Source organism: Panthera uncia, chromosome C2 (assembly GCF_023721935.1).
Source record: "Panthera uncia isolate 11264 chromosome C2, Puncia_PCG_1.0, whole genome shotgun sequence".
NCBI classification, from domain to species: domain Eukaryota; kingdom Metazoa; phylum Chordata; class Mammalia; order Carnivora; family Felidae; genus Panthera; species Panthera uncia.
The window spans coordinates 52,475,953-52,503,252 of NC_064810.1; positions in this window are offsets into that span (position 1 = coordinate 52,475,953).

Below are 27,300 nucleotides of genomic sequence, written 5' to 3' on the forward strand. Positions count from 1 at the left end.
TTAACAAATAAAAATGTCTTGAGCACCTACTATATCTCTAATGATTTACATAGATTTTCTCAGGTAAGCCTATTCTAGATGAAGAAACTGGGGACTAGAGGACTCATGCCATTTAGTAGCACATGGTAAAACTGTGATCTTGCACACTGATAGGAAGGTTTTTCTATGGAAAAAGGGATAAAATGAGGTTTCTTACAAAGCTTGGTAATGATGCCAGAATCCAGGGTCATAGTATTACATAAAATAGAAATGTAGCCGGGGGAATATGATGAGGATCAGGAAAGAAAACAACAAATAGAGACAGAAAGAATGGCAAATAGGGTAATAGAGATGTAGAAGGAAATTAATAGTTTTATGACATTGAAAGCTATGGTGGAGACTGGCTAAAAGCTCACCAAGCTTGTTCCTCCTTCTTGGGCATACAGAAAGACTACTGCTTCTAATCCTCCCCCACGTCCCCAAAATAAGTTTAAGACCATACAACAGTTCTGACCAATGGAATGTGGAATGTGACCAAATTAAAGTATGCTGTTTAGGAATATGCCTATAAAATATCCCACAAGACTCCCCACAATCTCTTTTCTTATTGGCCTACTGCATGTGAAAACCACAGCAGAGACCTCAAGGTGGCCTAGAGGATGGCAAAGACATGAGATAGGAGGTCCTGGATCCCTGAGTTGTTGCTTGGAGTAGATCCAGCCAGGAGAGCTACCTGATTTGCACTGAACTGTGATGTGAGCAAGAAATAAACTTTCATTGTGTTAAGCTATTAAAATTTGGGAGTTATTTGTTATGACACTTAGTGTTAACTGCCCTGACTAAATACTCTGACTTTGGGGACTTGAAGGGAACTTATGGATTACTTGAGTTACCTATCACCTTCATCTTAAAATGAAAAAGAGAGAGACAGAGAACTTGTTGTATACCATACAACTAATTAATTGTGGGGTGCCTGGGTGGTTCAGTTGGTTAAGTGTCAGACTCTTGATTTTGGCTCAGGTAATGACCTTGTGGTTCATAAGATTGAGCCCCATGTCAGGCTCTGTGCTGGCTATGTGAGGCCTGCTTGGGATTCTCTCTCTCTCTCTGCCCCTCTCTCTCCCTCTCTCAAAATAAATAAATAAATATCTTTTAAAACATAGCTAATTAGCATAACTGGGGCTGCACTCCAAAACTCGCTCTATAGTTCTTTGCTTGAGAAAGCCAGTAGAAATAGCAAAGACTTCAAATAAAGATGTTCTACAAAGCCTTTCTTCATTTTATTTCAGAATTTGACCCCATAACAACCACCTGATGATATTCTTTTGAATATTTTGAATATTAACATTGAACAATGTTAATTATGGGGCAAGAAAAGAATTAATTGGTATGTAGAAATGTAAACACTGAACTAGAGGTAATTAGATGTGAATATGATGTCAGGTAGAATCTGCAAGGAAATGAAAGTAAGGAGACAGACACTGAATTTTCTTGGAAGGAGACTGTCAATAATTAGCAGAAAAGAAGAGGAATAAATTCCACTCACCTGCACATACATACCTTTGGAAACTGAGGCATAATTGTATAATGTAGCATCCAGAGTAGCTAGTTATAGGTAACTTGAGGATAAATATTAGATAGTGTAGCAGTTCAAAATGAATCATTGAAAAAGTAGAAAGATATAACAGCCATTCAAAGGAGTTATGGATAGATTAGATGAAAAAAAAAATACAAAAGCAAAACAAGAACAAAACCCCATGGATTTGAGAAGGAAGTTGAATGCATTGAAACGGAGACCAGAGTGCATTTCACTTTTCAGCAAAAGCTTTCATATGCATTGGGGAATGGAATGGTAGTTAGAAGGATTAACAAATCTTGATTTTTGAGGATTAAAAAAACCTAAATTGTCTTTAAAAGCAGAGGTGAAGCACATAGGGAAAAGATGAGGAGCTTCATGTTCACTGAGGGAGGACCTCAATTAAGCAAATATTGAATCCATTCAAAAATCATTTCAAACATAATTCCAAACTTCGATACCTGGTCTTCCATTTAGATTTTGCAGAACACTAACCTTTCAGTTTTTATTTTATCTGATTCCCTAGGTAGTCCTACCAAAAAGAATCACTCTAAACCTAGATTCATTATCATGCATAATGTAATGATTCCATTTAGCAAAGAAAAAAAAAACACTACTTTTTATTTAAGTGCCTTCAAAAACTCCACAATCGTTTTTTTTAAGGGAGATGTTCTTAGGGAAACTCAATATTTCTTGAAACTTCAAAGTGAAATGAGTTTTTGAAATCAAAGTAGAAACAAGTTTCCTATCACCACTCACAATAGAAGATTCTCAACCTCAGGGCCCAACACTAGTCGCTTTCAGTATTTTTTTTTAAATACATTAACTTTGCAACTAATTTTGCTTAAATAATTTCTCCTTTGTAAATTAAGAACATTAATTTATTTACTAAAAAAGTATAGCCTTTCAGATTATAAACAACTAATGGAACACCTCCACCTCCTCTCTACCACACTTTCAAATTCTCCTTTCACTCTATATCCATACACATTGAAGTAAATATTTGTTGTTGTTGATGATGATGATGGTCATGATAGTGGTGTGTGTGGTAGATGTTATATATCTCTTTCCATTTTCTTTGGGAAACAGCAACTCTTTCCTTGGGAATCACATTAGTTCTTCCAATCATAGTATTTCTGCCATTTGCTGTTCAGTGTACATTTAACCACCAATCACAATACTTTATCTTCCTGGCCACAGAGATTGGCTTGGGAAAAGTCCTGTGACACAAGGTATGCAAGTTAGTCTTTATCTGTTACTTTATACAGATACTACAGGGAAAAATTTCTCTTTCCCTTAAACTGTTAGCTATAAAACATGTGATCCCAGAGCTGCTGGTGACCATGACTCTCTCACCTAGAGGAGACCCTGAAAAAATTCTCCAGTAGGTAACCTAATCATGACTGCTCCTCACTTTGTCTTTAAATTTTGATTATATTGAGAGCCTATTTTTTGTAAGATACTTGGATAGAGATAGTAAGAGACTGAAAAAATAAATGTGATGTTACCTCTTTGTTAAGTTTTCAAAATAGTCAATAGTCCATGACAACTCAATCATTAGAGTTCATTCAAGCAGATCCTAAATGAGAACATATTTTCTGTCAGCTATTTGAAGAGCTCTGGTGATATAGTGGTGATCAAACAGGCCTAATTCCTGGACTCACGGAGCTTACAGTTTATGAAAAGAAAAGCATGAATCAAATATCCACAAAAATATTCAGTTATAAACTGTAATTAATATTCTGAGGCAAACCAAGCATATTTCGGTAATTCTGTAAAAGAGGAATCTTTTCGAGATTTGGTGGTGGGGCATAGTGGTGGGGGTAATTTAGTGAGACTCAAAGGCTACAGTTTGAGGTAGACAAGGCCCACACCCTTACTGCTGCTACTGGGCCCTAAAGAGATGTATCATATCATGGTATTGAAGGGCACACGCTGCCTTTGGCTAAAATGCTCAAGGTTTCCACTACCATTCTCCATCCTTCACCCTGACACTCCCTGGCAGCCCAAAGAAAAGGAGTAAAAGAGATTGATGCACAGCTGCTATTGGGACACACTTTGGAAGTCAATGGAATGTGGACTGACATAGCAGTGGTCTCTGTACCCCTGAGATGAGGGACATGGGGGATCGCTAGCAGAGTCATTCCTGGGACATTTGCTTCACTCCAGTCAGGGTAAGGAATTTCTAACATTGAAGTATTCAATGGAGAAAAATGAGATTGATTTTCACAAATGTAACTAAAAATTGGAATGGCTGTCCTATACAATCAGCATATGAAGTTGTACCATCTCAAAGGGCAGCAGGGAGGATGATGTTTCTCCTTGAAGTATACAGCTCCTAGATTATAATCCTGCAAGATACTGGAAAAACTTTTGAGGGAACAGAGAATATGAGTTCACTTAACATATTCGACCAACTGTTGCAATATTGCTGGTCTGAGTTTTCTGCCATCAAACCATTGGGTCTGGCATAGATTCTAACTTATAATAAGTGCTCCATCAATGTGTTAAACAACTGAAAGATTACAATGAGAAGCAATGCTCAGGTTTATAGTTAGCAACTTTGCCTAAGATTCTTAGTAGAATAAATATATTCTTCCATTCTCTCTTACAGTCTCTTCAGCAATCCCTATCAGAAGAATATATTTGATTCTCTTGACTTTTTCCTTTACTTATAAAAATATTTTATTACCATAAAATAAATGTCCTAATTAGGTTTCTAGTTACTTAGTTAAGTTTCATTGTTGGATAATCAACATCTTTTAAGAATCTCATTGTTGCTTTAATTTCATTATCCCAATTTTTACCCAAAGAATTAATAGAGACAGTTAATGATGATAAATAACAAGTTCATTTCTAAAAGTGTTTGGTTAATTGCTCTTCACTCACTATTCATCATTGTAGAAGATTTTGGTAGAATTCTGCCTGGGAAGTTGGGAAAGGTATCACAGAGGAGTTTAGGTACTCACAAGGATCCGAAGATGTGAAAAAGGCAACGATGTGGGAAATGTCATTCTAAAGAGAGGGAGTGAAATTAATATATGTAGAGGAAAATAGGGCTCGATTTGTCAAGGCCCCTACAACTTTAGACAATGTGAGCATTTCAGTATGTTTGTAGTGAATTTCAACATCAACTATTTCCAAGGACTCTACTCTCTAACCATTTATATCAATTCTTATTGACAAACTATAATCTGTAGAAAAACCATATGGTAAATAAACTTTCCTTCTTAGGGCAAATTTCTCTAATTACAAGCTGGTGGAAGTTTTCTATAATTAAAGACAGTATAAAGGGAAAAATAATAACTTCAAGTTGAAATTCTAGCTTTCAAGAAACTTGATTGAGTCAAATTGTGAAATATTTAGTTATTTGTTAAGAGGTTTCTTTTATGATTATATAATACAATCTGTGTTTGTGCTCTTTATAAGCATCTATAGCTTCTTTCATAGTTCCTTCTTTATCTTTTAAAAGCTTCAGGAAAATGCAAACAGATTGCAGAGGCAGAAAAATTAAATTGAAAAGAAAAATAAAATTGTTAAATAATTTAAGGGGTATAAAAAAGAAAATATGGTTTAGAAGGCAATAGGATGGGCAATTTGGGTCATTAAAAAGTAAAGAAAGAAAGTTTCAAAGGAATAAGGGAAGAACAAATGAATAGATATAGAAGTATTTATTCATCCGTCTATCCATCCATCCATTCATCTATTCATTTGACTCCAAACTTTATCTAATCCAGACTTGTATTTCTAGATACTCTTCGGACAACTCTATCAAGATCTTGCAACTTTCTGTCTCTTAGTAAATGGAAAACACCAAATTTTATTTAATTTCCCAAGACAACAAACTCAGAGTCATTCTTGATTTGACATTCTCCTCTGCCACTCATATAAAGTTGATCATCGAGTCATATTGATTTTACATTTGAAAGGTCTCATTTGTTTTCCCTTTTTGGAGACACTGTCATTGATCATCTCTTGCATGGATTACTACAATAGAATTTTAACAGTTTTCTGATTTTACTTTACAGAGCTCTTCCAATTCATCTTATTTATTGATGTTCACTATATATTTTTCTTTTTAAGAAATAAATCTTTCAAATACACAAGATATTCAGGGGTATAATATAACAAAGAATCATGTTTAAAATTTTTAATATTTTATCATATTTGCTTTAGAAATTTTTACCCTTTTAAGAAATAAAATACTACTGATACAACTGAAGACTTCTTTGCACCCCTTCCTGTTTTCCTTTCCATCCTACCCTTCCCAAATAAATTAAATTCCCTGAAATTGGTCTGTATCCTTCCCACCCATCTTTTTAAAAAAATATTGTGTCATGTATGTATACATTCAGAGCCATAGTTTATCCAGTGTTGTATATTTTTAAAATAAAATACATGGTATAATACCATGCATATTGTTCAGCATCTTGCTTTCTTCACTAAATTTTCTTCATAACACTTCAACATTTTTTCATTCAACGTTATAAGATATATCCCTGTTGATAAAACTCATTTGATATGCTATGTTTTTGGTATTTTCTCTTCCCATCTCCTCTCTTATTTTCCTTCCTTGCTATTAATCATTGCCTGTTATTAACCATTGCCAACTAGCTGGTAGTGGTGACAGTATTAGTAGTAGTAGTAATATTAGTAGTAGAAATACTACTTTCTCATCATTATCTGCAAACACTTTTGATTTTAACTTTATTATTTTTGGAGTTGTTTTATAATTGTTCTTTTTAAGTTATCTTTAAGATTTCTATGACATTGCTATTTTAGATTTATTCAATGCAAGAACACTTGAGCCTTCGTGGTGTTGAAAATTCCCTCACTTTTGCTCTCTATCATGGAATTGTATTAGACACATGGTAGGCATCCTAAGTCTGTCCTCCATGACTCAACACGTCTTTTTATATCACTCATAATTGTATCTCTCTGAGCTATGTTTCATATAATTTTTCCAAATTCACCTTCTTCTGGTTTATTTTCTCAATGGAACCTATCTTCTAGCATTCTATAAAATGTATGCATTTACTTTATTATCGCCTGTAACTTCAGGGGCTATATATTTCATTTCTTAATGTTGAATTTGCTTCTACCTTATACTTGCCTTCTCTTTTATTTGCACAGTTTTGTATTTTCATTTTGGTTCCTATTCCCTTTTGGGGGAAGAAATCTTCTTCATCATTTACCAGTTGTATATTCATATTACCTTTTAGATTATAATATTATTTGTATTTCTTGGTGTTAGTTCCTCTCTTTGCTGCACTTACCAACTCTACCTTATGGTGGATAATTTCCTCATCTGTTACGTAATTTTTAATAGGATTTTTTTTGTACTTTGAGAAATCTGAAGTGCTCTGACTTACAGTGCTCTGACTTACTCTGTCTCTATAGAGTAGTTTTGTTTTGATTTGATTGATTTCTTTCTTCTTTCTTTCTTTTTTTTTCTTTTTCTTTTTCTTTTTTTTTTTTTTTTTTTTTTTGTGGCTCCAGGATTATAATGGTATGGTAGGCAGAATTCTAAATGGCTCCCATGACCTTTGTCTACTGATGTTATCCTAGGTTGTTATATTACATGGCTGTGATGGTGAATTTTATATGACAACTTAGCTGGACCACAATCCCAAGTTATTTGATCAAACAGTTTTCTAGGAGTGACTCTGAAGGTATTTGTAGTACCAGACTTAAAATAGCGGACTTGAAGTAAGGGAGATTATCCCAGACAGTCTGAGTGGGCTTGATTTAACCAATTGCAATGCCTTAAGAACAGAATTGAGATTTCTCAGAAAAAGAAATTCCTCCTGTGGACTACAATTCCAGCCTACCGTTACTAACAGACTGTGGTACGAATTTCGGACTTTCCTAGCCAATCTATACACACACTCATACAAGCCAACTCTTTGTGATAAATCCCTTAATGCACATCTCCTCTTCTGTTTCTCTGGTAGAAGACTGACTGACATACTAGCAAAAGGAATTTTCCAGATGTAATTACAGTTAGAAAAGGAAGAAGTAACTCAACCCAACATCTATAAGGAACTCAATTCTGCCAACAACCTGAATGAGTCTTGAAGCAGATTCTAACCTGGGAAAGCTCCAGATAAGAGCCCAACCCAGCTAACACCTGGATTTCAGCCTTGTAAAGACAGTAAGCAGAGGACCCAGGTGGGTCTGCCAGGTCTTTTGACCTATAGAGTTAATGAATTGGTATTTAAAAAAAAAAATTTTTTAATGTTTATTTATTTATTTATTTTGAGAGAGAGACAGACAGTGTGCAAGCAGGGGAGGGGCAGAAAGAAAGGGATACACAGAATCCAAAGCAGGGTCCAGGCTCTGAGCTGTCAGCCCAGAGCCCAACACAGGGCTTGAACTCACTAATCATGAGATCATGACCTAGGCCTAAGTCAGATGCTTAACCAACTGAGCCACCCAGGCACGCCAATAAATTGGTAGATTTTAAGCCGTGAAGTTTGTGTAACTTGTTACATATTAATAAGAAAAAACAACAGTATAAGTGGTTTGGACCAATATTCATACTGATTTCTTAGGTTGGCATTTCATAACCATGAATAGTATAATAAGATACTCATCTGCTTATGAATGGACCAGGCTTCGGTTTAAATTTCTGGTCTGTGATTATTTCTCCCTGTAGGTCCCCCCTTAGCCTCTGGCAGGAAGCAAGCTTACATGTAGTTTTTTTAAAACCTCATAGATGAAATGTGACTAATCCTGCTTTTATGAAACTGGCTGCTAGCTCTTGGCTTTCTGCAGGATCTCAGGTGCAGGTCTATACTTCATGCAGGTACAACACCACATTTCTTATTGCTGTTTAAGTATTAAAGCCCTATGATCACCACCCAATTCAATATCCTCACAGATTGCCATAGTATCAACTCAACCTAATGACAAGCTTTGAGTTCTTTTGTAGGTTCTGGCACCTGGTATTTTATTGATCTTTTGAGCTTGGAAATATTTTAATAATTTCTTCAATTATATTTATACAGGTTTGTAGCCAGAATTAGGGACTATAGAAGAGGAGTCTTTTAGCATTGACTCAATCCCCATATTTCCATATCAGAATTCCTGAATGAAGTTTTAAAGAAAATTCAACGTTGTTCTGAGATTAACCACTTAGGAATGCCAATTACTTACAAAGTAAAATATGGACTTTTTCTTTTTAATTCTAATTTAATTTAATTTTCTTTTTAATTAAAATAATTTCTTATTTTTAAAATTTACATCCAAATTAGTTAGCATATAGTGAAACAATGATTTCAGGAGTAGATTCCTTAATGCCCCTTACCCATTTAGCCCATCCCCCCCTCCCACAACCCCTCCAGCAACCCTCAGTTTGTTCTCCATATTTACTATCTCTTCTGTTTTGTCCTCCTCCCTGTTTTTATATTATTTTTGTTTCCCTTCCCTTATGTTCATCTTTTTTGTCTCTTAAAGTCCTCATATGAGTGAAGTCATATGATTTTTGTCTTTCTCTGACTAATTTCACTTAGCATAATACCCTCCAGTTCCATCCACATAGCTGCAAATGCCATGATTTCATTCTTTTTGATTGCCAATTAATACTCCATTGTGTATATATACCACATTTTCTTTATCCATTCATCCATCGAGGGACATTTGGGCTCTTTCCATCCTTTGGCTGTTGTTGACAGTGCTGCTATAAACATGGGGGTGCATGTGTCCCTTTGAAATAGCACACCTGTATCCCGTGGATAAATGCCTTGGAGCAATCATTCCAGGAATCTTCCACTCTGAGTTTGTTAATTATATCTATAGTGACTCTTGTAAACCTCCTTCCATCTTGTTCCCTAAACAGACCATATTTTATGACAGTGTTTACTCTACCTGGACTTCCACCATTTTCTTAGAGAACTCATTTTCATCCTTGAACTCTAAGTTCAAATATCTTTTTAAAAATAATTTTTCCTCACACCAATCAACAGGATCATGTTTTTTACCTCTGTTCCTACAGAACTTTGAATATGCTCCAATTACAACATTATATGGACCTATCTGTTTATATGCTTGTCTGTAGTTTACACTCTCCTCCTGTGAACCCCAAACAAACTTAGGGCCCTTTCAATAGCAGGATCCATGTGTCACTCACCTTTGCAACTCCTGGCACACAAGACATATTCAACAAACATTTGCTACATGAAAATTTTCTTAACACTGATCTGGTCAAAAACTGTCACACACACACACACACACACACACACACACACACACGGATTGCAGTGCTACATATTTCGGAAGAAATGTACAGAGGTTGTTTTAGTTTGCTAGTGCTGCCATAGCACAGACTGTGTGGCCTAGACAACAGAATCTTATTTTCTCACAATTGTAGAGGCTAGAAGTCTGAGATCAAGATGTCAATAGGGTTGGTTTCTCTTGAGGTCTTTGTCTTTGGCTTGTGAATGGCAGTCTTTTCCCTATACCTTCCTTCTGTACATGTCTTCCTTCTGTGTACAAGGATCACAGTCATATTGATTTAGGACCCCCTAATGACCTCATTTTGATTTAAATACCTATTTAAAGACCCTATCTGTAAATATAGTGACATTCTGAAGTACTGTGGTTAGGATTTCAATATATGAATTTTGGGGGATACAATTCAGTCCATATCAGAGACATTGGGTGATCACGTGCCAGGATATTATCCAGAGGCTGCTTGTCATAGAAAGGAATCTGTGATTCAGTACTCTTCAGAAAACACAATGGAGACTTTGATATAAGAGTATATTCCTTATAATTTTAAAAGTGTCAAAAACTTTAATTTTCTTAATTGTTATTTATTCTCAATGAATTCCTTCTCTTATTGTAAAGTAAATAGCATATCTTCCAAGCTACTCCATATGTGTCAAATGCTTATAAAAACTTTTGGCACATATGGATGGAGTAGATATAAACATAATGCAATTCACCACTTGCTATTTTAATGACAATTCAAGCATTATGTTTTCTTTTCAACATTATGAGTCAAATCACTCACTAAAATATTTTTATAGAAATACATATCTATGAATAAATATATTTTAAACATTTTAAAGTTTATTGTAACCTGACTCTTTTAGATTTTTTACAATTAATTTTTTAGAAATCTCCTTCACGTAATACTTCCAAGAGCTAGTTTGAGGTTTCTTTAGGTAGGGGCTCGATCTGGAAAGAATTGGAAAGGCAGAAGTGATCTGTCTTTCCTATGGCAAAAATAATAAACAAACAAATTTCTATCTCAAAACTTCTAATCTATATGGATTTATTTATTATAAGAAAAATCAGGATCGAGTGGTAGAATGAGAATGGAATACAGTTTCACAATCACTTAACTGTATTTCTTGGGGACAAATATTTCAGAATTTAGCACTTTTCCAGTTTGATAAGGTAATGCTGGGCATATTCTGTATATTACAGACTGTCCCATTGGAATGCAGTCTATCAATATTCATACTAAGTGGATAAATCAAGAATATGAATCATTTCGTATAAGTTCAGGTGAAGTTTCACTGTTAAATAAATTCAAGGTAGATCAGAATTTATCACCAAATACAGTAAAATAAGTTCTAAGATTTTGAAGTTCTCGGATTTTGGCATTTTGAATAAGGGCTAGTGACTAGGCGTAAACATTCAGTGGAATGTGTTTTTAAGGGTAAAACAAAAATGATATCTTGAAAATCGGGGTACAAAGTGATATTTTCCCATAAATAAAAAAGAAAAGCTTACAACAGGGCTTTCCAGATAATTATAGATTTATTTCGAGACCTTGACTAGACACACTGCTTTTCTTCAAATACAGCACCTGGTGTTTTAAACCTGCCCTTTTAAATTGTGAATTCCACCTGGGCAGGAATATGCTCTCCCACTATTAGCACTAAATAAATATTGTACTGTCAAAAAGTAACCAAACCATCAGATTATTTGGTCATGTGCTGTATCACAGATCCTCAGAATTGTTTTCCCTGGGGATAACAGCACTGTTTGTTAGTAATTGGACACTGTCATTCTAAAGGGAGACTTACGCCCACAGATGCCACCATAGCTGAGGGGAATCTGATTTGCAGCTTAAGTAAAAGTCATTTACTTCTTTTGTCGCTCTGCAAAGGCAATTAGACTAGAGCAGCAGCTGCATATAATTCTGGAATAATGCTGAAAGGGGAGGGTGGCTGTGTGTGTGTGTGTGTGTGTGTGTGTGTGTGTGTGCGCGCGCGCGCGCATAGCATTTTAAAGCAGGCGTAAATAAGTAATCTTTTCATTTATTTTAATTCTTTCAAAGAAGCTGACATTAGGAAAATCAGAACAGGAGAGAGCTTTGTAAAAGAGCATACTTGTCAATCTCTGCTTTTCATTCTTGCCACCTTTAATTCCGGGATGCATTGTCATGACTTAAGTGATCTTCCACTCAAGCTCTGTGTTTAGAGTATTTGCAGTGACAAAGAGCTTAAGTCTACCACATCTTGATCTTCCACTAACACCGTTTGTCACAATTCAAATAAACATTTACCTCTTGTGCTAAATGATTTTCTTGACAGTCTCTGGCCTTTGTTCTGACTTTGTTTTCTGTTCTCCTGAGGCTGTTTTCCTTAATCTAACCACACCAACTGAGAGACGAAGGACTGGGTGGTCCTGGTTAAGCCAAAAGAAAACATTTCTATTAAAACAGCTCTAATTTTGCTTAAGTCGTTTCTTCCATCACCTGCATTTTCAGTTAAAGAAAGGTTAGTCGTCATCCTCATAGGTGACAAATCGATGAAATTACTGTTGGCGACAGCAATGGACTATAGTAGTAGTTAATTATGCTCTGGTGCATGTCTTTCATTAAGGTGCTGTTTCCCTCACCAGAGCCTTCAATAAAGCATTTCTCAAGGGCCCCTTAGGAGTCTGTGCAGGGAAGAACAGTCTATCAGGCAGCTGCAAGCGGGATGGAGTCCTGCAGCCTGTGAGGGGGCATTAATGAGGCTGAGTAATGCAACCTGACAAAGTCTGATGAATGGGACTCTCTGGGGGGGTGGTCTGACAAATGTAGGCTCCATGACAAGCATAGTTTTCTAAACAATGTGAGGCTTCATTTATCAGTTTATTTGTTATGAAAAAGAGCTAGTCCAAAAGGTGGATTGGGATTTAATGAAGAAATTGCCCCCAGTGGTTAGAAGCAATATGAGTTGATGGTATTGTCAATTATTGGTATTCCTTCTATGGCATCAGAGAAATGGCTAGAGAGCATCACTGAAGAATTGCCTAATGGCAAATCGGGGCAAAAAAATGGTGCCTCCAGACTTGACATCTTTGTGGTTGTCAGATATGCCAAAGGTGGGAACCAACAGCCCTGGCTTCTAAAATATGCTCCGTTATCACGATCTTGACTATGATGTTTTGTATCTATAGTTTAGAAGTCTTTTGGTTGTTTTGCAATGTCCCATATCCAATGAATATAAGCTTTGAAAGACAACTTTAAAGGAGTACTCTTTACTTGTTTTTTTTTTTTCTCCACTGGAAGTGAAAACCTTAACTATAATAGTGACATTGGTTTTACTAGATCAGATTAGTTTACTAACAGAAAGAAGAGGTCTTTAAATTATGACTTGTGGAGATAACAAAATTTTGTTGAGGGAGATTAAGAAATTCTTATACAGAGTGAGAAGTTTGTATAGAGGATTTGGATTTCAGTCTTGTGTTTCTCTGTTCTAAACAACTGGCAACAACCCTTCGTGCACATAATGGAATAGCTCTTGTCAGAACATTGCCTTGATCTATATCATTTATATTGGGATGTCAGCTTCTTATGCTTCTAGACCCTTGTTATTAAGATTTTTATATGACTGCAGTTTTTCAAACCATAGGTTTTGTTACCTCCCCCCTCAACCCCCCCGCCCCAGATACGCTTTACAAAATGCTGGCCTTGTTTCTGTGATGCCACAGCTCTCTATTAACCTCTGTGCTCCATCTATGTTTCTGGTAGCTTTATTCTCTTCATGGTATCGACATCATCATTATTATTGTAATTTTTAGAATGATAGAAGAAGAGATGTTTGTACAGTCTTTATTTGCCTGAAGAATGAGAAGACATACACAATTATCAGGGGACATGGAGGCCGTGAAGTTTCCCATGCACCTCTTAAGTATGTCTTAATATACTTTATTATATATATTTTATATATTATAATATGAGCTTTTTAATCCATTTCACCCTCCTTCCTCATAGGGAAAAGTAGGATTGGCATTACTAAATTTTTAAATTCAGTACACTGTCTGCAAGTCAATCCCATGCTTGTGGTAACATGATCTGCTGACAGATACACAGCTGTCTCTCTAAAACAATTCCCTAATTCTTTTGAAAATCAAAAAAAAAATGTTTCGTCTCCATGTTGAAGTTCCATTTTGAGGCCCTATTTGTATCTAAAGAAGCTTTTAAAATATGAAGATGGTCATAATCATAACACCCTTATGGAATTCATATTCTATAAATTCCTTCATTAACATCATGGAATTCATCTCATAACAGCTAAAGAGAGGGAGAGTTTCACATCTATAGAGAGGAGGTAAGTTGTAGAAAATAAGCATGAATTTACAAGAAAATACATAGAGTTCTAAGTTTAAGTATCCTGACTAGTCTACAAATCTGCATTAAGTTTATCCAGGCCTGAATTTAAGCCTCGTGACTTCTAAACGATTATTTTATTATATAAGTCACCCTAAATTTTCTTTAATGACAATGAAGTCTTGAATCTTGAAAAAAAAAAGTGTGAATTTAGAATTCAGTGTTCATATTGTCATTTGAGCTTTTTCTCTTCACTTTTTTCTGATAGTGTAGAAGGTTTGGCACTCTTCTGGGCTTGTCTCATGACTGCTTCCTTTGGCATTAAGCCAAGCTAGTCTCATCTTATTGACTTCTGCAGAGCATCCCAGATAGAGTAAAGTTATTATGAGAAATTTACAATGAATAAATGAATTTTTTCTTAAGTGACTGTGGTCATTTCTAAATCAAAACCTTCTTTTTATAGGTCATTGATAAAAGAAACACATTAGGCCAACTTGAAATGCAATGCCCATACAGAAATTGTGTGTGTGTGTGTGTGTGTGTGTGTGTGTGTGTGTGTGATAGGCTAGATAAGATAAAAGGAAAATCTCTAGATGGAAGTTTCCTGAAGGCAAAAGAAGTTGTTTACTTTTATTATAGTGGTTTTCATAAACTTTAATTGTTCTCTTTTTCTTCCTGATGGATGAAATAGTTCTCAGAGTTCACATGAAGGACAAAAACAGAACAAAACCTGTATACTTCATACTATCCCCAAGAAAACCATCGTGTGTCTTTTTTGTTAATCTCCCTGAGTTTTATCATATGTCACCATGATGTCCAAATAAAAATCTTTAGAGTTGAAGACTTGAAGTACGGAAATAGAACATGAAAATCGACATAAATCACCAACTTCATAAGCCACTGTCTACAGTATCCAGTGTTACACACACATCCACTGAAACTTGTCCTTTTCAATTCTAAAACTTTCCCCTTGTACCAACATGATTTTGATAAATGCCTCTATGTTTACATGAGTTATAGTCATGTGGAAATGGAAATTTTGTTTGACAATATGGAAAATGTCTGTATTTTGTCACATCTGAGATCTGCTAAATGGGTCTATTCACTCTCTTTCTGGCCTTGCATGAAGAAGCAAAACTCAGTAAATGTAGGGGCATATGTAGATTTGTTATATAACTTAGAGATCATAGAAAATAGTTCTATTTTCTTCCCATTTTTTCCTGAAATGTTTAGCTCAGAAACATGCTAATTAACAAAGAAAAATTCAAACTTAAGACATGTAGGTATTTTTTGGTGACTTGTTAATTCTGAGGAAAAATTGGCAGTGAGTTAGATAATTGAATATATATACACATGCACACATGCAGAGAATTACAATATGCTACTTGTTTACTTATTAACTTCTGGGGCAAGTGATTCCAAAAGGTTTTTTTCTTAATATTCTGGGCATCTCAGATTAATTCGCAGCAGGAACTATATTATAAAGTTGTGAAATCCCAGAAGCTCTCAGTGATGTATATATCATGTATATGGCACAACCATGTCATACAATCTTCAGGATTTCAGTGTAGGAAAAAAGAAATTTTAGTCCTGTGATACCTATTTTGCTAGTGCGAACTTGTGTAAATAGGAGCTAGGGGAGTAAGGATGGCCAAAACAATAAGTAATGCTAAGAGATTGAGAAAATCCAAAATGATGTATAAAATGAAGAAAAATTCACATCTAGACCATTTCAGCAATTTTTACTTTAAGACATTGTCATTGTTTATGTGGGGAAGAAAGATACGCTATTGTAGAGGGTTCCCCCCTTCTTTCAAGTTAATTTCTTCTAGGCACAGATTTTGCTCCTCTGACAGCAGCACAGGGCTCATTATGTACCACAAGTCATCAGGCGGAGGCTAGGAGAGAGGAAGCCTGTTCCCTGAAGCAATTTGTTTCAGCAATGCTGCTAGAGCATAGTTCAGAATTATCTTTAATATGAATGAGAAGCTGGAGCCACTTGAATAGGCAGATGGAGTTTTGTTTTCTTCCCCCCAGACCATGAACTTGTCTGTTTTGTTTTTTTTTTTTTTTTGAAGTACATTCATCATCTTGGTTGTTATTTTGTTTAACCTTTTTCTGCCATTCTTTCCAATTACTCAGTTTAGTTTCTCCATTCCACATCAGCTAGTTGGCTTTGCTTAGCCCTCTTTTTCACACATTTCCATCCTATTCCACATGTAATTCAAGTCCCATTAGCTCCCACTTCATTTAAACCAACATAGGGCCCATGGGAGTAGTTGGGTTGTTGTAAACAGGTGCAACTGGCCAGATGGCTGCTTTGCCAGGAGGGTGGAGCAGACCCAGCAGCTACCTCGCCAAATTCTGACTGTCAGGCTGAGAGACAGCTTAAAAGGGTCAGCAGAGGGCTAAACCTGGATTTAATTGCTATCATTCTTCTGTTATTGGTTCTCCCTTAGACTCCAAATGCATATTCATTTCAGGCTTAAAGCCAACTTTAAGAAACAATCAAGTTGCTCAATAAACATCGGGCATCCACCGCTACAATGTATGCTGCCAAGATCTTGTTTGGTTCTATTTTGAAAGAAGTTAGACCAGTTCTAGATGTTATTTGCTAACTTGTCGCTGTGATCAGCTGTTTCCATATGATATTCACTATTCCCTGAGGCTGTCTCACTATTTTGAATTCAGAAGGCACCCATTCTGATCCTTGATTACCTCTTGGTCTACTTTCTCTTTTACTGGCCAGACCTGCAAAAACAGAAAATCATGACGATCTAGCTTGCTGCAGATTCGTGATATTCAGTGTCAAGTAAGCTCTGGCCTAGGTTTTTGTTTTGTTTTGTTTCATTTATTTTTTCCAGAATACTCCACAAGAAAACTTTTATAAACACTACCATTACATCCAGATTCTGCCTACTTCACTTTTGTAAAGATGACTGTACTTCTATTTCTTGTTATCCACTGGCCACACATACTTCCATATCTGACTTCAAGTCTCATGCTTTAATGGTATTTTGTATTTAAGGGAAATTATTAGCCTCCCAATTTCCAATCTCAGGGGTTTTTTTTCCACCTTCAATTCCCAGTTACCTGAACTTGAAGCACTGAATACTAAATCAATGTAAATCACCATGGAGGTTTTGCTTTTCTACTTGGGCTTTTGAAATAGCATTTTCTTGTTTTCCACTTAATCTTCTGGTCCCATATTTCCTGTTTTTATTAATGTATTTTTTACATTTGGGTTTTATTCAAGGCTTCCTTCCACTTCAAAAGTTATTTCTATTTCATTGTCCACAGCAAACTGGCTATGCTGCATCCCACAATAACTTTTTTGGTGATGACTCCCTGTGTGGCTTAACTTCCAAATCTTACCCCAAGCACAAGTTTTTATTTTAACTGATCAGCTGTTAGCTGATAGATTTTTTAGAACCAACCCACAGTTTCTCAGTTCTATGAGCTCAGGGACTATTCTTATTCTTTATCCTTTGCTCCATATTTTCTTGTTAACCCACCCTTTTTTCTTTACCAAAAATATTCTTGTCTCTTAATTTTTTCAGTCCTCCAAAGTATTCTCATCTGAATTTTCATTAATGTATCCTTGAATTGCAATAGATTCCACCTAAAAATAATTGATACTAAAGACAATAGAAGTTAAATATCATGTAATATTTACTATGCGGTAGATATCCTTCTAATTGATTCAGTGCATGTTGTCATTCAATCTTCATAATATCCCTGGTGAAGCAGCAGTGTTCCCATTCTCTAGGCAATAGCACTGAGGTACAAAAGGTTAAGCAGCTTTCCCGGTATTAGAAAACTAATGCAAGACGGAACCTGAACCTAGGACTTCTAAGAGGGCACAACTATGCTATAAAGCCTCTACTTTCTTTCTTTTTCTCTTCTTGCCAGAATGTTGTGTTTTTAGAACAATTCCTGGCTTTAGAACAATCCCTGGCTTAAGAGCTACAAAAAAAAAAAAAAAAAAAAGAATCCTAAATTAACAAAACGTTCTTCACACAAATTCAAATGTACCTCTTTCACCTGACTACTGGCTCTCTCTGCAGCCCTCTCAACTCTTCACTGGAAGCTTAATATCAGTTATATCTCTGGGATTCTGGGCCTACCCTTACAAATCATTGGTCATAAAGGAGAAAACAAATCAGTCCTTAAAGGAAATACAGTATGAGGGGTGAATTTTCCTCCAAAAAAGGATCTTTATTTGAGAGCATATGGCTAAAAAGTGTCATTTTTAATCTTGATTTTCACCAGTTACTGTATTGCCCTGCTTTACTACTGTAATTTCAATTTTTTTACTCGGATAATCTTACATCTTCAATTTCATTATGTTATTCTATTTTTAAAAATGTCACCTCCCTCCCTGCATTTTGAAGGATAAAATTCAATGCTGACTTGTCACTCAAAACCATCTGCAAACTATGTATAACTTTTCTTCTGTTATCCCCTCAATACATGCTCACCACCTTTACCAGAATATTTGTCATTGACCTACTAATGTGTCTTTGTTCAATGTAGTCCCAATGCTTGGTATGATCCCAACTCTGCATGTTGAAATTCTACTCATTTCCAAGAGCCAGATCAAGGTTTTTATGTTCCTTATTCCACAGGCAGGAATTCGTTTTTTCATTTTTCAATTCTCATTGTACTTTGTACTCTTCTTTTTGCACTTATCATATGGCAGTTTGAATTTTTGCTTTGTAGTTGTGTATTTCTCTTATTTTTCCTGGTGGAATGTTAACTTAATGTAAGATATGTGTATATATACACATATCTTAATACATATATATATTTGAATAAATCAACTTTATTGAAATATAATTTACATACAATAACAGGCACCCAATTAAGTGTACAAATAAATAATGAGTTTTGACAAATATATATAATCATGTAAGCATTACTGTAATTAAGGCATAAACATTTCTATCATCTGCTTCCCAGTCAACACTCAGCCCTGGCCCCAGGCAATCACTGATTTGCTTTTAGTCATAACAGATTAATTTTGCCCTTTCTAAAATTTTATATAAATAGAATCATACAATTGGTACTAGTTTGTGATTGGCTTCTTTAACTCATCATAATGTTTTTGAAATTCATCCATGCTATTGCACTTTTGAGTGGTTTGTTCCTTTTTATTGCTGAGTAGTACTCCATCGTATGAATGTACATATCACAATTTACCCATCCATCCATCAATAAACATTTGGATTATTTCTAGTTGTGCTATTATAAATAAATTTGGTATGAATATTCATGTATAAGTCTTTATCCTTTCTTTTCTCATAGTTGAATGCTTAGGAGTACAATTCTTATTTATATTTAACTTTATGTTAAATTTAATTTTATATGTTTTCCTAAGCGGTTGTAACATTTTGCATTTCTACCTGAAATGTATGTAAGTACCAGTTGTTCTGTATTCTTCTCAATAACTGATATTGTCAAAATCACTGTTCTTTTATTATAAGTATAATTGAGATACAATATCTTATTGGTTTCAGGTGCATATCTTAGTTATTCCACATTTTTATACACTATGAAATGATTCCCATAAGTCTGGTTACCATCTGTCACCATACAAAGTTATTACTATATGATTGACTATATTCTGTATGTTGTATATTACATTCCCATTATGTATACTATAACTGGAAGTTTGTACCTCTTAATTCCCCTCACCTACTTTGCACCCCCTAAAATCCCTCCCCACTTTGGTAAGCAACAGTTTCCTGTATCCATGAGTCTGTTTCTGTTTGTTTGCTTTTTAGATTCCACATATAAGTGAAATTATATAGTATTTATGTTTGTCTGTATGACTTACTTTATTAAGCTTAATACCCTATAGATCCATCCACATTGTTGTAAATGGCAAGATTTAATTCTTTTTTATGGCTAAGTAATATTCTACTGTGAATCTATACCATATCTTTATACACTCATCTATCTATGGACATTTAGGTTGTTTCCATATCTTGGCTATTATACATAATGCTGCACTGAACATAGGGATTCATATATCTCTTCAAATTGATGCTTTTGTTTTCTTCAACTAAATATCCAGAAGTTGATTGCTGGGTCATTTAGTAATTCTATTTTCAATGTTTTAAATAAACTCCATACTATTTTCCATAGTGGCTGTACCAATTTACATTCCCAGCAACAGTGTAAACGGTTCCCTTTTCTTCACATTCTTGTCAACACACTTGTTATTTTCGTCTTTTTGATAATAGCCAATCTGACAGGAGTGAGATGATGTCTCATTGTGGTTTTGATTTGCATTTCCCTGATCATTAGCAATGTTGAGCATCTTTCCATGTATCTCTTGGCCATCTGTAAATATTCAGTAGAAAAATGTTTATTCAGATCCTCTACCCATTATCTGATCGTTTTTTTTTTAATTGTGTTAAGTTCTTTCTATATTTGGATATTAACCCTTATTGAATGAATGATTTGCAAATATCTTCTTCCATTCAATAGGTTGCCTTTTCATTTTGTTGATAATTTCTTTCGTTGTGTAAAAGGTTTTTAGTTTCATGTAGTCTCATTTGTTTGTTTTAGCTTTTATTACCCTTAACTGAGGAGATTGGCCCAAAATATATTGCTAAGATTGATGTCAAAGAGCTTATTGCCTATGTTTTCTTATAAGAGTTTTATGGTTTGGGGTCTTAACATTCAAGTTTTTAATCCATTTTGAATTTACTTTTGTGTGTGGTGTAAGAAAATAGTCTGGGTTCATTCTTTTGCACGTAGCTGTCCCATTTCCCAACCCATTTATTGAAAAGACTGACTTTCCTGTTGCATATTTTTGCCTCCTTTGTCATGGATCAACTGACCATATAATTATGGGTTTATTTCTGGGCTCTCTACTCCATTCTATTGATCTATATGTCTGTTTTTGCACCAGTGCCTCACTCTTGATTATTACCGCTTTGGAGTATAGTTTGAAATCAAGGAGCATACCAGCGCCATCTTTGTTCTTTCTCAAGATTGCTTTGGCTATTCAGGGTCTTTTGTGGTTCCATACAAATTTTAGGATTCTTTGCTCTAGTTCTATGAAAACTGCCATTGCTGTTGATGAGGATTGCGCTGAATCTCTAGATTGCTTTGAGAGGTATTGGCATTTTGACAATATTCATTTTTCTAGTCCATGAGTACAGAATGTCTTTTCATTTATATGTGCCATCTTTGACCTCCTTCATCTATGTCTTATAGTTTTCAGAGTGCATGTATTTTATGTCCTTGGTTAAATTTGTTTCTAGGTATTTTATTCTTTTTGATGCAACTATAAATGGGATTGTTTTCTTAATTTCTCTTTCTGATAGGTTGTTATTAGGGTATAGAAACACAGCTGATTTTGGTATGTTAATTTAGTATCACAACTTTACTAAATTCATGCATTAGTTCTAACAGTTTTATGGTGAAGTCTTTAGGGGTTTCTATATATAGTATCATGTTACCTGCAAAGAGTAACAATTTTACTTCTCCTCTTCCAATTTGGATACCTTTTATTTCTTTTTCTTGCCTAATTGCTGTGGTTAGGGCTTCCAACACTACACTGAATAAAAGTAGCAAGAGTGGACATCCATGTCTTGTTCCTGATCTTAGCTGAGTCTGATGTTAGCTGTGGGTATCACATATTTCTTTGTATTTTCCCATAGCAGCTTATAATGAATGTTTAGGAAATACTTATGGTTAATATTATACATAATAAATGATATCATTAATATCTCAGCTTATAATATGCTTTGATGAAAATTCCAAAACTGCCATAAGCATGGTGGTAACAGCTGGCAATTAAGAAATTCCAAGGACAGCACTGGAACTTTCTTTGGTATCTGATTTCATCCTTCAAGCAACTGGACATGGTAAGTTGCTTATTTTACAGGTGAGGCAACTAAGGTTCAGGGAAGTTAAGCACATGTTCAAAACCCAGATGGAAAGTGTCAGAGTTGGCTGTAGAATTCAGGCATGCCTGACTCCAAAGTCACATTCTTCCAGTCTTTATTTGTCTATCCATGACCATTTTTCAATAAGACTCATTAAAGTGTCTTTTACGCTAATTCTTTCTTCTGTGTTCCCACCACCACCTTCTAAAGTCTATATTCTTATGGCTCCCTATGTTGACTTCTAAAATATCTCTTCACTGATTTGCTGCCTTGCAGAATTTCCAGCACTATATATTGTTGCCTATACACTGTAGCCAGATTCATTTTTCTCCTTTCATCATATTTTTTGCCTAGTCAGCTAGCTACAAAATGAGCTTGAGTAATGTTTTCAGTAGTCTATTTTGCCATCTCTAAAATGGAAATAATAACACAACCTATGTCATAAAATTGTAAGTATGAAATGGCTACTTGAAAGCATGGCTCTGCTCACAGAGTAAGTGCTTATATATTTTGGTTCTTACTATCATTTATCATATTTTAGAGCTAGAACAGCCATTCTAACACCATTTTATAAGAGAGAAAATGAGATGCAGATAAGAGATTTGCCAAAAAATCAACCAGGGAATTAGAACCAGGTCTCAGAGTAAAATCCTGACCTATTGAGCAATACTAATACTTTTTTTTTCCCAATTCAAAAATTACTTGGCTCATCTTACCTACCTCATTTTTTCCCCACTATCTGTCATCATGTCTCTCTTGTTTCACATCATAATATGCTCATTTAATTTTCCTTGTTTCTGTTTTGAAAGCCTGTTGAAAACTTTTTAGTTATCAGTTCTGTCCAACTCTCAGGTCCTGTTCAAATAACACTTGCTCCAAGATATTTTCCATGAAAATTTCAGGTCATACCTACTCTCCCATGCTTGAATTTCTCTCAGGTTTACTTTACATTATGCATTTATCATATAATTACATTGTACATTGTTTGTCTATAAATGTTTCATAGTGCATGATACTGATTTTAATCTTACATAAGGAACTGTTAACCCTAAAAACTGGTTGAAGCTAAAAGGATTATTGCTGCCCTGCATTGCTGAGACCTTCTCACCATCATCATAACAAAACTTGGTTTGTCATTTATTTCACATGTCATTCCAGACTGTTTTGTAGTAGGCACATTTGAATTTCTGGGCTTTTATGTGAATGTGTGAGAGGTATTTTTTTTTTTCAATATTGCTTTTTGCAACTGTTCAAAAGTCAGACTTTAAGCTTTGCTAAAGCTCAGTTTATTGCCTTTCCTAATTTGCTACTTTTCTAGAGATTGTATAATACTGAAACATGAAAAAATTTGTCCTCCAAAATCTGTTTCCCAAAGTGCCCAAGATGGCTGCCAGATTTCCCAGGATTTCTTCTTTCTTGTCTCATTGCACTGCACCTATATACTCTCTGTACATTTTACCTTTGCCTGAGATAGTAGAAGAGTTATGTAGACTACTATAGAGTTTGGGGCAACTTCCAGCTCAAGTTCTAAAAGGAATGCCCCCTTTCTGTCAACAATTCGTCTCTCTGATGTTGCCAAATAATCTCTTTCACCATATTCCTCAGAGGTCTGTTGATTAACTGTTGTATGCTGACCATGGATGGGTCAGCCCAGGACTGTACTATCAATAAAAACTGGAAGAATGTGTACTCGGAAGTCATGACAATTATTACTTATGGTGAAATATATTCCATTTTCCATTTATAGATCCATTTTCACTTGTAAACTGTAGAAACTTTTAAATTTATTTTCATCTTCTGCCTATACTAGCTTTTGGAATAATGATTTTTTCAGGTTTTGAATATGAGCATGAAATATTAGCATTATCTTTGGGTAATGGGATTATGACTAATTTTATAATGTATTATATGATATTTTAAAAAATAAATGTGAAGTGATTTTATAATCAGAACAAAGCTATTTAAATCTGATAAAAACAAGACTTTCCAATGTTATTATATAGTTGAGGTAGTATTTCCTCTTATGCATTTAAATGTATCTCAGTGGTTTTCCATTGTTACAATATTACAATATCTTCCTGTACAATATTCAATATATTAGCCCTTGATAACATTGCTCATTTTGATCACTTTTAGTCACAGCAGGATAAGACTTAGAAATGTTAAAGAGATACATTTTGACAGACACTCTGTTTTATGGTCCCAAGTTACCCAACTAATTGCTCCAGTGTCATCCATTGCCTAATAAGGAAACTAATTAATACCCAGAAGAAAAAAAAGAAAAAGAAAAAACACTGAATTGCCCCGCAGATATTTTTTTTTTAATCAATGGCAGGGAAATATGTCTTAAAAGCAGGACTTTCAACTGAAAAGTAGATGCTTCACATTAAAGTTGATGTTTAATTTTTTAAATCTTGACTATGAGACAGAGAATTGAAAAGAATATGGGATGCTTCCTGAGACTTAGATCTATCCTGAAAAGAGATAAGTTTGACTTGCTTATGAAAGAAGGTTTCTCTGAATAGCAAAAGTAAACTGAGATGAGGACCAGATGCCCCAAATTCAAAAGGCCAAGACCCAGAGGAGGAAAGGACTTTGGTTAAGGGGAAGCTGAGAGCATAGAAAACCTCAGAGCAAAGACCAGAAAGACTACAAGCTTCTTAGACATATTCCTCCTCCATCAAGGTAATAAAGTAGTAGAATTGTAAGTGCTGAGAAATGGAGTAGTGAGTGGGCTCACAGGCAGCATGTTATTATCAACACCATGCCACTGTAGTACAGGGAAATACCTGAATTGTTTCTATAACATTTGAGAGAAACTTGCAGATGGCTGAAAGTCAGCCACCAAGTTCAGTGTAGATTCAGAGAGTGGATATAGTGAAACTTAGGCACCATGCAACAATGGGTGCAAATGTATGGCAATGAGAACCAAATGGTATCTTATCATCATGAGAACCAAATGGTATCTTATCGTCAGTAGAAGTTAGCGTGAACAGAAGATAGTTCTGGAGCCATATTCCTCTAATGCCAGGGTCATATACAATCACTTCTGGAGAGCTTAACCTAGGAAAATGCTAAGTTAACTGAATAGTTGCCCCAATGATGCTAAGTGTTAAACTTGATATGACTAAGTGTACCTTGAATAGATAAGATTAATGCTGTATCTCAGAAAATATCAGCTCTAGAGAAATAAAACAGCTTCACTCAACTGGTTTGTGACCACAGAGACAGATTATGGTAAATTTCACGTAGCTGAAACCCCAGAGCCTCTTACTTGCTCAAACCTTTTCCGAGGCTCCAGGAAGAGCTCTAGCAATGCTCACATGCTTTAGTAAAATGTGCAAACTAAGATTTTAGCCACTATTGCATAAGATGACTGCCTCTTTCTACTCTGACTTTCCTTAGAGCACACATCCCCCCCTGTTGGGGAATCCAGCTAAAGGAAAATCCAGCTCAGTAGAAATCGCACTGAAGATGCATTTAGTTTCGGCTTAATGAGGTAGATATAGATACGTGGTTAACATCCCCTTCCATGAAGACTTAAGTTAGCACTAGTCTCCCATGATGTTAAAGCACAAACGTTCATGAAATATGCGTGGTTAGGAGCCCTATTGTGAAATGAAGAAGTCTTAAAGTACCCAGCACTGTAAATATGGGGGCTATGGAAGAAAAACAGGTTGGGAATACAGTCCGTGGAAACGTCTTCCAATCCTCAGACAGGTAAACATTTAAGTAGACGACTCAGTTCTCCCTGATACTTATTCAGTGAAAAAGTTCTTTTTGTCTAATTAGGTATATAAGCAATAATACAGTATCTGTTACACAATAAATGCACAATAAATAGCATTTTTATTTTTCAATTTGCATGAAATAGAAATGATCAGTATTTCTAAATTTTTAGGGCACAAACATATAGGTGTACCACAGAGTATGTCGGTATGCAAAGATTCGTGTTTTTCATTCTTTTATAAAAAATCGTACTGGAACATTACATTTCTCAGTGGGCTGTGAAACTGACAGAAACTTCTAAACTATCAATATTTAAATTTAGTTCAATCGTCTTAGAAAAAATCCTGAGATTTTTTTTCTATTATTTCTACAGAAAATGATATAAAACCATTAATGTATGAAGAGGCTATAAGAAAGTATACAGCCAAAGTATTATAGAGGTGTGTCAGATAGCTTTTAAATAAAAGTAGATGCTATTTTTATGAATCTTATAATGCTTCTGGTATGTATCAGTTTAAATTTTTTTAATGTTGTACATTTTTTCTAGTTCAAAGTAAATGTTTATGTAAAAGTTACATATCCAACTTTGCATTTCTAATTTTGTACTCTTTTTTTTTTCCTCAAGTACCTCTATCCCTAGTTGTATACATTTCAAGCCTCTACACCCGACTGTGACTGGAAATAGCATCATATTTTTAGTGATGCTTGAGTGCAAGTTCCATGAGAGCAGGGATGGTTTCTATTTTGTTCATTGCTGTATATTAAAACTCTGTCCAGGATCACGAATACAAAAGATGCTCAATCAATATATGTCAAATGAATTCATTGTTCATATGTCAAATGAATGTCATTGTTTAAACTCTATGTTCCAAACTGAAGAAACCTAATGTTGTATTAGTTCTTATTCAGTAGACTTGCTCATTGAGTTTCTTATGTTAAAATTTTCCCACAAATGCCATGATGTTTACATGGAAAAATTATTTTAAAAATTCCTTGAAAAACTCTAGCAATTTGAAAAGTAAGGATTTGTCTTCAGCTGTAGCGAAGTATTATTCAGTTTAGAAAATATGCAAACACAAGACATCTGGAAAAGTGCAAGGTGAGAGAAAAAGAAAGAGAGAAAAACCCAAGACAAAACAGTAAAGATATCAGAAACAACACGCAAGGATAAGAATGAACAAGAGTTGAATATGGAGAATGGCTGAACTCAATTTTCTTTTTCACCATAAGAGAAACTCAAGAAGGATATTTAAAAATTTCCCTTTTATGTTTATCCAAATAGTCAATGTATGTTATATTCTACACAGATGTTTGAACACCATCATCTTTAATAGTATTTATTGAGTGACAAAAGCACCCTAAGAGATAAAAGAGTTAAAATGACAGGAGAGCCATTTGATACAGAGGTGAAAAGAAGCAAGAACCACATGCTGCAAAACTGAAACACTAAAGAAGATGTGATGTGTGAGCAACAGGGCCACAGCTGTTCAGATATCACTTGTTGAGGCTGGGCTCCACAGACCAGACTCAACAAATCATGGAGAGTTAAAATTGGG